We start from the raw sequence: 15,455 nt of genomic DNA on the forward strand, positions 1-15,455 counted from the left end.
ATTAACAGCTATCTTAAATTCCAACACAACACAATCTTTTTCTAAAGATATTCAAGGAATAATTAACAGCTCTCTTAAATTCCCACACAACACATTCCCTTTCTAAAGATATTCTAGGGGTAATTAACAGGTCTCCTACATTCCCACACAACACATTCCCTTTCTAAAGATATTCCAGGGATAATTAACAGCTGTCTTAAATTCCAACACACCACATTGCTTTTCTAAAGATATTCTAAGGATAATTAACAGCTCTCTTAAATTCCAACACAACACATTCCCTTTCTAAAGATATTCTAGGGATAATTAACAACTCTCTTAAATTCCCACACAACACATTCCCTTTCTAAAGATATTCTTGGGAAAATGAACAACTCTCTTAAATTCCCACACAACACATTCCCTTTCGAAAGATATTATAGGGTAATTACCAGCTCTCTTAAATTCCAACACAACACATTCCCTTTCTAAAGATATTGTAGGGATAATTAACAGCTCTCTTAAATTCCAACACAACACATTCCCTTTCTAAAAATATGCTAGGGATAATTAACAGCTCTCTTAAATTCCCACACAACACATTCCCATTCTAAAAATATTCTAGGCATAATTAACAGCTCTCTTACATTCCCACACAACACATTCCCGTTCTAAAGATATTCAAGGGATAATTAACAGCTATCTTAAATTCCCACACAACACATTCCCTTTCTAAATATATTCTAGGGATAATTAACAGCTCTCCTACATTTCAACACATCACATTCCCTTTCTAAAGATATTCTAGGGATAATTAACAGCTCTCTTAAATTCCAACACAACACATTCCCTTTGTAAAGATATTCTAGGGATAACTAACAGCTCTCGTAAATTCCAACACAACACATTCCCTTTCTAAAGATATTCTAGGGGTAATTAACAGGTCTCCTACATTCCCACACAACACATTCCCTTTCGAAAGATATTCTAGGGTAATTACCAGCTCTCTTAAATTCCAACACAACACATTCCCTTTCTAAAGATATTCCAGGGATAATTAACAGCTCTCCTACATTCCAACACAACAGATTCCCGTTCTAAAGATATTCCAGGGATAATTAACAGCTATCTTAAATTCCAACACATCACATTCCCTTTCTAAAGATATTCTAGGGATAATTAACAGCTCTCTTAAATTCCAACACAACACATTCCCTTTCTAAAGATATTGTAGGGATAATTAACAGCTCTCTTAAATTCCCACACAACACATTCCCTTTCTAAAGATATTCTTGGGAAAATTAACAACTCTCTTAAATTCCCACACAACACATTCCCTTTCGAAAGATATTCTAGGGTAATTACCAGCTCTCTTAAATTCCAACACAACACATTCCCTTTCTAAAGATATTGTAGGGATAATTAACAGCTCTCTTAAATTCCAACACAACACATTCCCTTTCTAAAGATATTCTTGGGATAATTAACAGCTCTCTTAAATTCCCACATAACACATTCCCTTTCTAACAATATTCCAGGGATAATCAACAGCAATCTTAAATTCCAGCACAACACATTCCCTTTGTAAAGATATTCTAGGGATAACTAACAGCTCTCGTAAATTCCAACACAACACATTCCCTTTCTAAAGATATTCTAGGGATAATTAACAGCTCTCTTAAAATTCCAACACAACACATTCCCTTTCTAAAGATTTTCTAGGGATAATTAACAGCTCTCTTAAATTCCAACACAACACATTCCCTTTCTAAAGATATTCTAGGGATAATTAACAACTCTCTTAAATTCCCACACAACACATTCCCTTTCTAAAGATATTCTTGGGAAAATTAACAACTCTCTTAAATTCCCACACAACACATTCCCTTTCGAAAGATATTCTAGGGTAATTACTAGCTCTCTTAAATTCCAACACAACACATTCCCTTTCTAAAGATATTCTTGGGATAATTAACAGCTCTCTTAAATTCCCACATAGCACATTCCCTTTCGAAAGATATTCTAGGGTAATTAACAGCTATCTTAAATTCCAACACAACACAATCATTTTCTAAAGATATTCAAGGGTTAATTAACAGCTCTCTTACATTCCCACACAACACATTCCCTTTCTAAAGATATTCTAGGGGTAATTAACAGCTGTCTTAAATTCCAACACAACACATTCCCTTTCTAAAGATATTGTAGGGATAATTAACAGCTCTCTTAAATTCCAACACAACACATTCCCTTTCTAAAAATATGCCAGGGATAATTAAGAGCTCTCTTAAATTCCAACACAACCCATTGCTTTTCTTAAGATATTCTAAGGATAATTAACAGCTCTCTAAAATTCCCACACAACACATCCCACATTTAAAGATATTCTAGGGATAATTAACAGCTCTCTTAAATTCCAACACAACACATTCCCTTTCTAAAGATATTCTTGGGATAATTTACAGCTCTCTTAAATTCCCACACAATACATTGCCTTTCTAACGATATTCCAGGGATAATCAACAGCTCTCTTAAATTCCAACACAACCCATTCCCTTTCTAAAGACATTCTAGGGGTAATCAACAGCTCTCTTAAATTCCAACAAGACACATTCCCATTCTAAAGATATTCTAGGGACAATTAACAACTCTTAAACTCCCACACAACACATTCCCTTTCTAAAGATATTCTTGGGAAAATTAACAACTCTCTTAAATTCCCACACAACACATTCCCTTTCCAAACATATTCTAGGGATAATTAACAGCTCTCTTAAATTCCAACACGACACATTCCCATTCTAAAGATATTCTAGGGCTATTTAACAGCTCTCTTACATTCCCACACAACACATTCCCTTTCTAAAGATATTCTAGGGGTCATTAACAGGTCTCCTACATTCCCACACAACACATTCCCTTTCTAAAGATATTCCAGGGATAATTAACAGCTGTCTTAAATTCCAACACAACACATTCCCTTTCTAAAGATATTGTAGGGATAATTAACAGCTCTCTTAAATTCCAACACAACACATTCCCTTTCTAAAAATATGCCAGGGATAATTAAGAGCTCTCTTAAATTCCAACACAACCCATTGCTTTTATTAAGATATTCTAAGGATAATTAACAGCTCTCTAAAATTCCCACACAACACATCCCACATTTAAAGATATTCTAGGGATAATTAACAGCTCTCTTAAATTCCAACACAACACATTCCCTTTCTAAAGATATTCTTGGGATAATTTACAGCTCTCTTAAATTCCCACACAATACATTCCCTTTCTAACGATATTCCAGGGATAATCAACAGCTCTCTTAAATTCCAACACAACCCATTCCCTTTCTAAAGACATTCTAGGGGTAATCAACAGCTCTCTTAAATTCCAACAAGACACATTCCCATTCTAAAGATATTCTAGGGACAATTAACAACTCTCTTAAACTCCCACACAACACATTCCCTTTCTAAAGATATTCTTGGGAAAATTAACAACTCTCTTAAATTCCCACACAACACATTCCCTTTCCAAACATATTCTAGGGATAATTAACAGCTCTCTTAAATTCCAACACGACACATTCCCATTCTAAAGATATTCTAGGGCTATTTAACAGCTCTCTTACATTCCCACACAACACATTCCCTTTCTAAAGATATTCTAGGGATAATTAACAGCTCTCCTACATTCCAACACAACACATTCCCTTTCTAAAGATATTCTAAGGATAATTAACAGCTCTCTTAAATTCCCACACAACACATTCCCTTTCGAAAGATATTCTAGGGTAATTACCAGCTCTCTTAAATTCCAACACAACACATTCCCTTTCTAAAGATATTGTAGGGATAATTAACAGCTCTCTTAAATTCCAACACAACACATTCCCTTTCTAAAGATATTCTTGGGATAATTAACAGCTCTCTTAAATTCCCACATAACACATTCCCTTTCTAACGATATTCCAGGGATAATCAACAGCAATCTTAAATTCCAGCACAACACATTCCCTTTCGAAAGATATTCCAGGGATAATTAACAGCCGTCTTAAATTCCAACACAACCCATTCCCTTTCTAAAGACATTCTAGGGGTAATCAACAGCTCTCTTAAATTCCAACAAGACACATTCCCATTCTAAAGATATTCTAGGGACAATTAACAACTCTTAAACTCCCACACAACACATTCCCTTTCTAAAGATATTCTTGGGAAAATTAACAACTCTCTTAAATTCCCACACAACACATTCCCTTTCCAAACATATTCTAGGGATAATTAACAGCTCTCATAAATTCCAACACGACACATTCCCATTCTAAAGATATTCTAGGGCTATTTAACAGCTCTCTTACATTCCCACACAACACATTCCCTTTCTAAAGATATTCTAGGGGTAATTAACAGGTCTCCTACATTCCCACACAACACATTCCCTTTCTAAAGATATTCCAGGGATAATTAACAGCTGTCCTAAATTCCAACACAACACATTCCCTTTCTAAAGATATTGTAGGGATAATTAACAGCTCTCTTAAATTCCAACACAACACATTCCCTTTCTAAAAATATGCCAGGGATAATTAAGAGCTCTCTTAAATTCCAACACAACCCATTGCTTTTATTAAGATATTCTAAGGATAATTAACAGCTCTCTAAAATTCCCACACAACACATCCCACATTTAAAGATATTCTAGGGATAATTAACAGCTCTCTTAAATTCCAACACAACACATTCCCTTTCTAAAGATATTCTTGGGATAATTTACAGCTCTCTTAAATTCCCACACAATACATTCCCTTTCTAACGATATTCCAGGGATAATCAACAGCTCTCTTAAATTCCAACACAACCCATTCCCTTTCTAAAGACATTCTAGGGGTAATCAACAGCTCTCTTAAATTCCAACAAGACACATTCCCATTCTAAAGATATTCTAGGGATAATTAACAGCTCTCCTACATTCCAACACAACACATTCCCTTTCTAAAGATATTCTAAGGATAATTAACAGCTCTCTTAAATTCCAACACAACACAATCATTTTCTAAAGATATTCAAGGGATAATTAACAGCTCTCTTAAATTCCCACACAACACATTCCCTTTCTAAAGATATTCTTGGGAAAATTAACAACTCTCTTAAATTCCCACACAACACATTCCCTTTCGAAAGATATTCTAGGGTAATTACCAGCTCTCTTAAATTCCAACATAACACATTCCCTTTCTAAAGATATTGTAGGGATAATTAACAGCTCTCTTAAATTCCAACACATCACATTCCCTTTCTAAAGATATTCTAGGGATAATCAACAGCTCTCTTAAATTCCAAAACAACACATTCCCTTTCGAAAGATATTCTAGGGTAATTAACAGCTATCTTAAATTCCAACACAACACAATCATTTTCTAAAGATATTCAAGAGATAATTAACAGCTCTCTTAAATTCCCACACAACACATTCCCTTTCTAAAGATATTCTTGGGAAAATTAACAACTCTCTTAAATTCCCACACAACACATTCCCTTTCGAAAGATATTCTAGGGTAATTACCAGCTCTCTTAAATTCCAACACAACACATTCCCTTTCTAAAGATATTGTAGGGATAATTAACAGCTCTCTTAAATTCCAACACAACACATTCCCTTTCTAAAGATATTATTGGGATAATTAACAGCTCTCTTAAATTCCCACATAACACATTCCCTTTCTAACGATATTCCAAGGATAATCAACAGCAATCTTAAATTCCAGCACAACACATTCCCTTTCGAAAGATATTCTAGGGTAATTAACAGCTATCTTAAATTCCAACACAACACAATCATTTTCTAAAGATATTCAAGGAATAATTAACAGCCCTCTTACATTCCCACACAACACATTCCCTTTCTAAAGATATTCTAGGGATAATTAACAGGTCTCCTACATTCCCACACAACACATTCCCTTTCTAAAGATATTCCAGGGATAATTAACAGCTGTCTTAAATTCCAACACACCACATTCCCTTTCTAAAGATATTCTAGGGATAATTAACAGCTCTCTTAAATTCCCACACAACACATTCCCTTTCTAAAGATATTCTTGGGATAATTTACAGCTCTCTTAAATTCCCACACAATACATTCCCTTTCTAACGATATTCCAGGGATAATCAACAGCTCTCTTAAATTCCAACACAACCCATTCCCTTTCTAAAGACATTCTAGGGGTAATCAACAGCTCTCTTAAATTCCAACAAGACACATTCCCATTCTAAAGATATTCTAGGGACAATTAACAACTCTCTTAAACTCCCACACAACACATTCCCTTTCTAAAGATATTCTTGGGAAAATTAACAACTCTCTTAAATTCCCACACAACACATTCCCTTTCGAAACATATTCTAGGGATAATTAACAGCTCTCTTAAAATCCAACACGACACATTCCCATTCTAAAGATATTCTAGGGCTATTTAACAGCTCTCTTACATTCCCACACAACACATTCCCTTTCTAAAGATATTCTAGGGATAATTAACAGCTCTCCTACATTCCAACACAACACATTCCCTTTCTAAAGATATTCTAAGGATAATTAACAGCTCTCTTAAATTCCCACACAACACATTCCCTTTCGAAAGATATTCTAGGGTAATTAACAGCTCTCTTAAATTCCAACACAACACATTCCCTTTCGAAAGATATTCTAGGGTAATTAACAGCTATCTTAAATTCCAACACAACACAATCATTTTCTAAAGATATTCAAGGTATAATTAACAGCTCTCTTAAATTCCCACACAACACATTCCCTTTCTAAAGATATTCTTGGGAAAATTAACAACTCTCTTAAATTCCCACACAACACATTCCCTTTCGAAAGATATTCTAGGGTAATTACCAGCTCTCTTAAATTCCAACATAACACATTCCCTTTCTAAAGATATTGTAGGGATAATTAACAGCTCTCTTAAATTCCAACACATCACATTCCCTTTCTAAAGATATTCTAGGGATAATCAACAGCTCTCTTAAATTCCAAAACAACACATTCCCTTTCGAAAGATATTCTAGGGTAATTAACAGCTATCTTAAATTCCAACACAACACAATCATTTTCTAAAGATATTCAAGGGATAATTAACAGCTCTCTTAAATTCCCACACAACACATTCCCTTTCTAAAGATATTCTTGGGAAAATTAACAACTCTCTTAAATTCCCACACAACACATTCCCTTTCGAAAGATATTCTAGGGTAATTACCAGCTCTCTTAAATTCCAACACAACACATTCCCTTTCTAAAGATATTGTAGGGATAATTAACAGCTCTCTTAAATTCCAACACAACACATTCCCTTTCTAAAGATATTCTTGGGATAATTAACAGCTCTCTTAAATTCCCACATAACACATTCCCTTTCTAATGATATTCCAGGGATAATCAACAGCAATCTTAAATTCCAGCACAACACATTCCCTTTCGAAAGATATTCTAGGGTAATTAACAGCTATCTTAAATTCCAACACAACACAATCATTTTCTAAAGATATTCAAGGAATAATTAACAGCCCTCTTACATTCCCACACAACACATTCCCTTTCTAAAGATATTCTTGGGATAATTAACAGGTCTCCTACATTCCCACACAACACATTCCCTTTCTAAAGATATTCCAGGGATAATTAACAGCTGTCTTAAATTCCAACACACCACATTCCCTTTCTAAAGATATTCTAGGGATAATTAACAGCTCTCTTAAATTCCCACACAACACATTCCCATTCTAAAAATATTCTAGGTATAATTAACAGCTCTCTTAAAATCCCACACAACACATCCCACATTTAAAGATACTCTAGGGATAACTAACAGCTCTCTTAAATTCCAACACAACACATTCCCTTTCTAAAGATATTGTAGGGATAATTAACAGCTCTCTTAAATTCCAACACATCACATTCCCTTTCTAAAGATATTCTAGGGATAATCAACAGCTCTCTTAAATTCCAAAACAACACATTCCCTTTCGAAAGATATTCTAGGGTAATTAACAGCTATCTTAAATTCCAACACAACACAATCATTTTCTAAAGATATTCAAGAGATAATTAACAGCTCTCTTAAATTCCCACACAACACATTCCCTTTCTAAAGATATTCTTGGGAAAATTAACAACTCTCTTAAATTCCCACACAACACATTCCCTTTCGAAAGATATTCTAGGGTAATTACCAGCTCTCTTAAATTCCAACACAACACATTCCCTTTCTAAAGATATTGTAGGGATAATTAACAGCTCTCTTAAATTCCAACACAACACATTCCCTTTCTAAAGATATTATTGGGATAATTAACAGCTCTCTTAAATTCCCACATAACACATTCCCTTTCTAACGATATTCCAGGGATAATCAACAGCAATCTTAAATTCCAGCACAACACATTCCCTTTCGAAAGATATTCTAGGGTAATTAACAGCTATCTTAAATTCCAACACAACACAATCATTTTCTAAAGATATTCAAGGAATAATTAACAGCCCTCTTACATTCCCACACAACACATTCCCTTTCTAAAGATATTCTAGGGATAATTAACAGGTCTCCTACATTCCCACACAACACATTCCCTTTCTAAAGATATTCCAGGGATAATTAACAGCTGTCTTAAATTCCAACACACCACATTCCCTTTCTAAAGATATTCTAGGGATAATTAACAGCTCTCTTAAATTCCCACACAACACATTCCCTTTCTAAAGATATTCTTGGGATAATTTACAGCTCTCTTAAATTCCCACACAATACATTCCCTTTCTAACGATATTCCAGGGATAATCAACAGCTCTCTTAAATTCCAACACAACCCATTCCCTTTCTAAAGACATTCTAGGGGTAATCAACAGCTCTCTTAAATTCCAACAAGACACATTCCCATTCTAAAGATATTCTAGGGACAATTAACAACTCTCTTAAACTCCCACACAACACATTCCCTTTCTAAAGATATTCTTGGGAAAATTAACAACTCTCTTAAATTCCCACACAACACATTCCCTTTCGAAACATATTCTAGGGATAATTAACAGCTCTCTTAAAATCCAACACGACACATTCCCATTCTAAAGATATTCTAGGGCTATTTAACAGCTCTCTTACATTCCCACACAACACATTCCCTTTCTAAAGATATTCTAGGGATAATTAACAGCTCTCCTACATTCCAACACAACACATTCCCTTTCTAAAGATATTCTAAGGATAATTAACAGCTCTCTTAAATTCCCACACAACACATTCCCTTTCGAAAGATATTCTAGGGTAATTAACAGCTCTCTTAAATTCCAACACAACACATTCCCTTTCGAAAGATATTCTAGGGTAATTAACAGCTATCTTAAATTCCAACACAACACAATCATTTTCTAAAGATATTCAAGGGATAATTAACAGCTCTCTTAAATTCCCACACATCACATTCCCTTTCTAAAGATATTCTAGGGATAATCAACAGCTCTCTTAAATTCCAAAACAACACATTCCCTTTCGAAAGATATTCTAGGGTAATTACCAGCTCTCTTAAATTCCAACACAACACATTCCCTTTCTAAAGATATTGTAGGGATAATTAACAGCTCTCTTAAATTCCAACACAACACATTCCCTTTCTAAAGATATTCTTGGGATAATTAACAGCTCTCTTAAATTCCCACATAACACATTCCCTTTCTAATTATATTCCAGGGATAATCAACAGCAATCTTAAATTCCAGCACAACACATTCCCTTTCGAAAGATATTCTAGGGTAATTAACAGCTATCTAAAATTCCAACACAACACAATCATTTTCTAAAGATATTCAAGGAATAATTAACAGCCCTCTTACATTCCCACACAACACATTCCCTTTCTAAAGATATTCTTGGGATAATTAACAGGTCTCCTACATTCCCACACAACACATTCCCTTTCTAAAGATATTCCAGGGATAATTAACAGCTGTCTTAAATTCCAACACACCACATTCCCTTTCTAAAGATATTCTAGGGATAATTAACAGCTCTCTTAAATTCCCACACAACACATTCCCATTCTAAAAATATTCTAGGTATAATTAACAGCTCTCTTAAAATCCCACACAACACATCCCACATTTAAAGATACTCTAGGGATAACTAACAGCTCTCTTAAATTCCAACACAACACATTCCCTTTCTAAAGATATTATTGGGATAATTAACAGCTCTCTTAAATTCCCACAAAATACATTCCCTTTCGAACGATATTCCAGGGATAATCAACAGCAATCTTAAATTCCAGCACAACACATTCCCCTTCGAAAGATATTCTAGGGTAATTAACAGCTATCTTAAATTCCAACACAACACAATCATTTTCTAAAGATATTCAAGGAATAATTAACAGCCCTCTTACATTCCCACACAACACATTCCCTTTCTAAAGATATTCCAGGGATAATTAACAGCTGTCTTAAATTCCAACACACCACATTCCCTTTCTAAAGATATTCTAGGGATAATTAACAGCTCTCTTAAATTCCCACACAACACATTCCCTTTCTAAAGATATTCTTGGGATAATTTACAGCTCTCTTAAATTCCCACACAATACATTCCCTTTCTAACGATATTCCAGGGATAATCAACAGCTCTCTTAAATTCCAACACAACCCATTCCCTTTCTAAAGACATTCTAGGGGTAATCAACAGCTCTCTTAAATTCCAACAAGACACATTCCCATTCTAAAGATATTCTAGGGACAATTAACAACTCTCTTAAACTCCCACACAACACATTCCCTTTCTAAAGATATTCTTGGGAAAATTAACAACTCTCTTAAATTCCCACACAACACATTCCCTTTCCAAACATATTCTAGGGATAATTAACACCTCTCTTAAAATCCAACACAACACATTCCCTTTCTAAAGATATTCTAGGGATAATTAACAGCTCTCCTACATTCCAACACAACACATTCCCTTTCTAAAGATATTCTAAGGATAATTAACAGCTCTCTTAAATTCCCACACAACACATTCCCTTTCGAAAGATATTCTAGGGTAATTAACAGCTCTCTTAAATTCCAACACAACACATTCCCTTTCGAAAGATATTCTAGGGTAATTAACAGCTATCTTAAATTCCAACACAACACAATCATTTTCTAAAGATATTCAAGGGATAATTAACAGCTCTCTTAAATTCCCACACAACACATTCCCTTTCTAAAGATATTCTTGGGAAAATTAACAACTCTCTTAAATTCCCACACAACACATTCCCTTTCGAAAGATATTCTAGGGTAATTACCAGCTCTCTTAAATTCCAACATAACACATTCCCTTTCTAAAGATATTGTAGGGATAATTAACAGCTCTCTTAAATTCCAACACATCACATTCCCTTTCTAAAGATATTCTAGGGATAATCAACAGCTCTCTTAAATTCCAACACAACACATTCCCTTTCTAAAGATATTCTTGGGATAATTAACAGCTCTCTTAAATTCCCACATAACACATTCCCTTTCTAACGATATTCCAGGGATAATCAACAGCAATCTTAAATTCCAGCACAACACATTCCCTTTCGAAAGATATTCTAGGGTAATTAACAGCTATCTTAAATTCCAACACAACACAATCATTTTCTAAAGATATTCAAGGAATAATTAACAGCCCTCTTACGTTCCCACACAACACATTCCCTTTCTAAAGATATTCTTGGGATAATTAACAGGTCTCCTACATTCCCACACAACACATTCCCTTTCTAAAGATATTCCAGGGATAATTAACAGCTGTCTTAAATTCCAACACACCACATTCCCTTTCTAAAGATATTCTAGGGATAATTAACAGCTCTCTTAAATTCCCACACAACACATTCCCATTCTAAAAATATTCTAGGTATAATTAACAGCTCTCTTAAAATCCCACACAACACATCCCACATTTAAAGATACTCTAGGGATAACTAACAGCTCTCTTAAATTCCAACACAACACATTCCCTTTCTAAAGATATTATTGGGATAATTAACAGCTCTCTTAAATTCCCACAAAATACATTCCCTTTCGAACGATATTCCAGGGATAATCAACAGCTCTCTTAAATTTCCACACAACACATTCCCTTTCTAAAGATATTCTAGGGCTATTTAACAGCTCTCTTACATTCCCACACAACACATTCCCTTTGTAAAGATATTCTAGGGATAATTAACAGCTCTCTTACATTTCAACACAACACATTCCCTTTCTAAAGATATTCTAGGGATAATTAACAGCTCTCTTAAATTCCAACACAACACATTCCCTTTCGAAAGATATTCTAGGGATAATTAACAGCTCTCTTAAATTCCAACACAACACATTGCTTTTCTTAAGATATTCTAAGGATAATTAACAGCTCTCTAAAATTCCCACACAACACATCCCACATTTAAAGATATTCTAGGGATAATTAACAGCTCTCTTAAATTCCAACACAACACATTCCCTTTCTAAAGATATTCTTGGGATAATTTACAGCTCTCTTAAATTCCCACACAATACATTCCCTTTCTAACGATATTCCAGGGATAATCAACAGCTCTCTTAAATTCCAACAAGACACATTCCCATTCTAAAGATATTCTAGGGACAATTAACAACTCTCTTAAACTCCCACACAACACATTCCCTTTCTAAAGATATTCTTGGGAAAATTAACAACTCTCTTAAATTCCCACACAACACATTCCCTTTCCAAACATATTCTAGGGATAATTAACAGCTCTCTTAAATTCCAACACGACACATTCCCTTTCTAAAGATATTCTAGGGATAATTAACAGCTCTCCTACATTCCAACACAACACATTCCCTTTCTAAAGATATTCTAAGGATAATTAACAGCTCTCTTACATTCCCACACAACACATTCCCTTTCTAAAGATATTCTAGGGGTAATTAACAGGTCTCCTACATTCCCACACAACACATTCCCTTTCTAAAGATATTCCAGGGATAATTAACAGCTCTCCTACATTCCAACACAACACATTCCCGTTCTAAAGATATTCCAGGGATAATTAACAGCTATCTTAAATTCCCACACAACACATTCCCTTTCTAAATATATTCTAGGGATAATTAACAGCTCTCCTACATTTCAACAAAACACATTCCCTTTCTAAAGATATTCCAGGGATAATTAACAGATCTCTTAAATTCCAACACATCACATTCCCTTTCTAAAGATATTCTAGGGATAATTAACAGCTCTCTTAAATTCCCACACACCACATTCCCTTTCTAAAGATATTCCAGGGATAATCAACAGCTCTCTTAAATTCCAACACAACACATTCCCTTTCGAAAGATATTCTAGGGTAATTAACAGCTATCTTAAATTCCAACACAACACAATCATTTTCTAAAGATATTCAAGGGATAATTAACAGCTCTCTTAAATTCCCACACAACACATTCCCTTTCTAAAGATATTCTTGGGAAAATTAACAACTCTCTTAAATTCCCACACAACACATTCCCTTTCGAAAGATATTCTAGGGTAATTACCAGCTCTCTTAAATTCCAACACAACACATTCCCTTTCTAAAGATATTGTAGGGATAATTAACAGCTCTCTTAAATTCCAACACAACACATTCCCTTTCTAAAGATATTCTTGGGATAATTAACAGCTCTCTTAAATTCCCACATAACACATCCCCTTTCTAACGATATTCCAGGGATAATCAACAGCAATCTTAAATTCAGCACAACACATTCCCTTTCGAAAGATATTCTAGGGTAATTAACAGCTATCTTAAATTCCAACACAACACAATCATTTTCTAAAGATATTCAAGGGATAATTAACAGCTCTCTTACATTCCCACACAACACATTCCCTTTCTAAAGATATTCTAGGGGTAATTAACAGGTCTCCTACATTCCCACACAACACATTCCCTTTCTAAAGATATTCCAGGGATAATTAACAGCTGTCTTAAATTCCAACACACCACATTCCCTTTCTAAAGATATTCTAGGGATAATTAACAGCTCTCTTAAACTCCAACACAACACATCCCACATTTAAAGATATTCTAGGGATAATTAACAGCTCTCTTAAATTCCAACACAACACATTCCCTTTCGAAAGATATTCCATTGATAATTAAGAGCTCTCTTCAATTCCAACACAACCCATTGCTTTTCTTAAGATATTCTAAGGATAATTAACAGCTCTCTAAAATTCCCACACAACACATCCCACATTTAAAGATATTCCAGGGATAATTAACAGCTCTCCTACATTCCAACACAACACATTCCCATTCTAAAGATATTCTAGGGCTATTTAACAGCTCTCTTACATTCCCACACAACACATTCCCTTTCTAAAGATATTCTAGGGATAATTAACAGCTCTCCTACATTCCAACACAACACATTCCCTTTCTAAAGATATTCTAAGGATAATTAACAGCTCTCTTAAATTCCCACACAACACATTCCCTTTCTAAAGATATTCTAGGGATAATTAACAGCTCTCTTAAATTCCAACACGACACATTCCCATTCTAAAGATATTCTAGGGCTATTTAACAGCTCTCTTACATTCCCACACAACACATTCCCTTTCTAAAGATATTCTAGGGGTAATTAACAGGTCTCCTACATTCCCACACAACACATTCCCTTTCTAAAGATATTCTAGAGATAATTACCAGCTATCTTAAATTCCCACACAACACATTCCCTTTCTAAATATATTCTAGGGATAATCAACAGCTCTCTTAAATTCCAACACAACACATTCCCGTTCTAAAGATATTCCAGGGATAATTAACAGCTATCTTAAATTCCAACACAACACATTCCCTTTCTAAAGATATTCTTGGGAAAATTAACAACTCTCTTAAATTCCCACACACCACATTCCCTTTCTAAAGATATTCTAGGGATAATTAACAGCTCTCTTAAATTCCCACACAACACATTCCCATTCTAAAAATATTCTAGGGATAATTAACAGCTCTCTTAAACTCCCACACAACACATCCCACATTTAAAGATATTCTAGGGATAACTAACAGCTCTCTTAAATTCCAACACAACACATTTCCTTTCTAAAGATATTCTTGGGATAATTAACAGCTCTCTTAAATTCCCACACAATACATTCCCTTTCAAACGATATTCCAGGGATAATCAACAGCTCTCTTAAATTCCAACACAACACATTCCCTTTCGAAAGATATTCTTGGGATAATTAACAGCTCTCTTAAATTCCCACATAACACATTCCCTTTCGAAAGATATTCTAGGGTAATTAACAGCTATCTTAAATTCCAACACAACACAATCATTTTCTAAAGATATTCAAGGGTTAATTAACAGCTCTCTTACATTCCCACACAACACATTCCCTTTCTAAAGATATTGTAGGG

This window comes from Oncorhynchus clarkii, chromosome 27 (genome assembly GCF_045791955.1).
Source record: "Oncorhynchus clarkii lewisi isolate Uvic-CL-2024 chromosome 27, UVic_Ocla_1.0, whole genome shotgun sequence".
Lineage (NCBI taxonomy): Eukaryota > Metazoa > Chordata > Actinopteri > Salmoniformes > Salmonidae > Oncorhynchus > Oncorhynchus clarkii.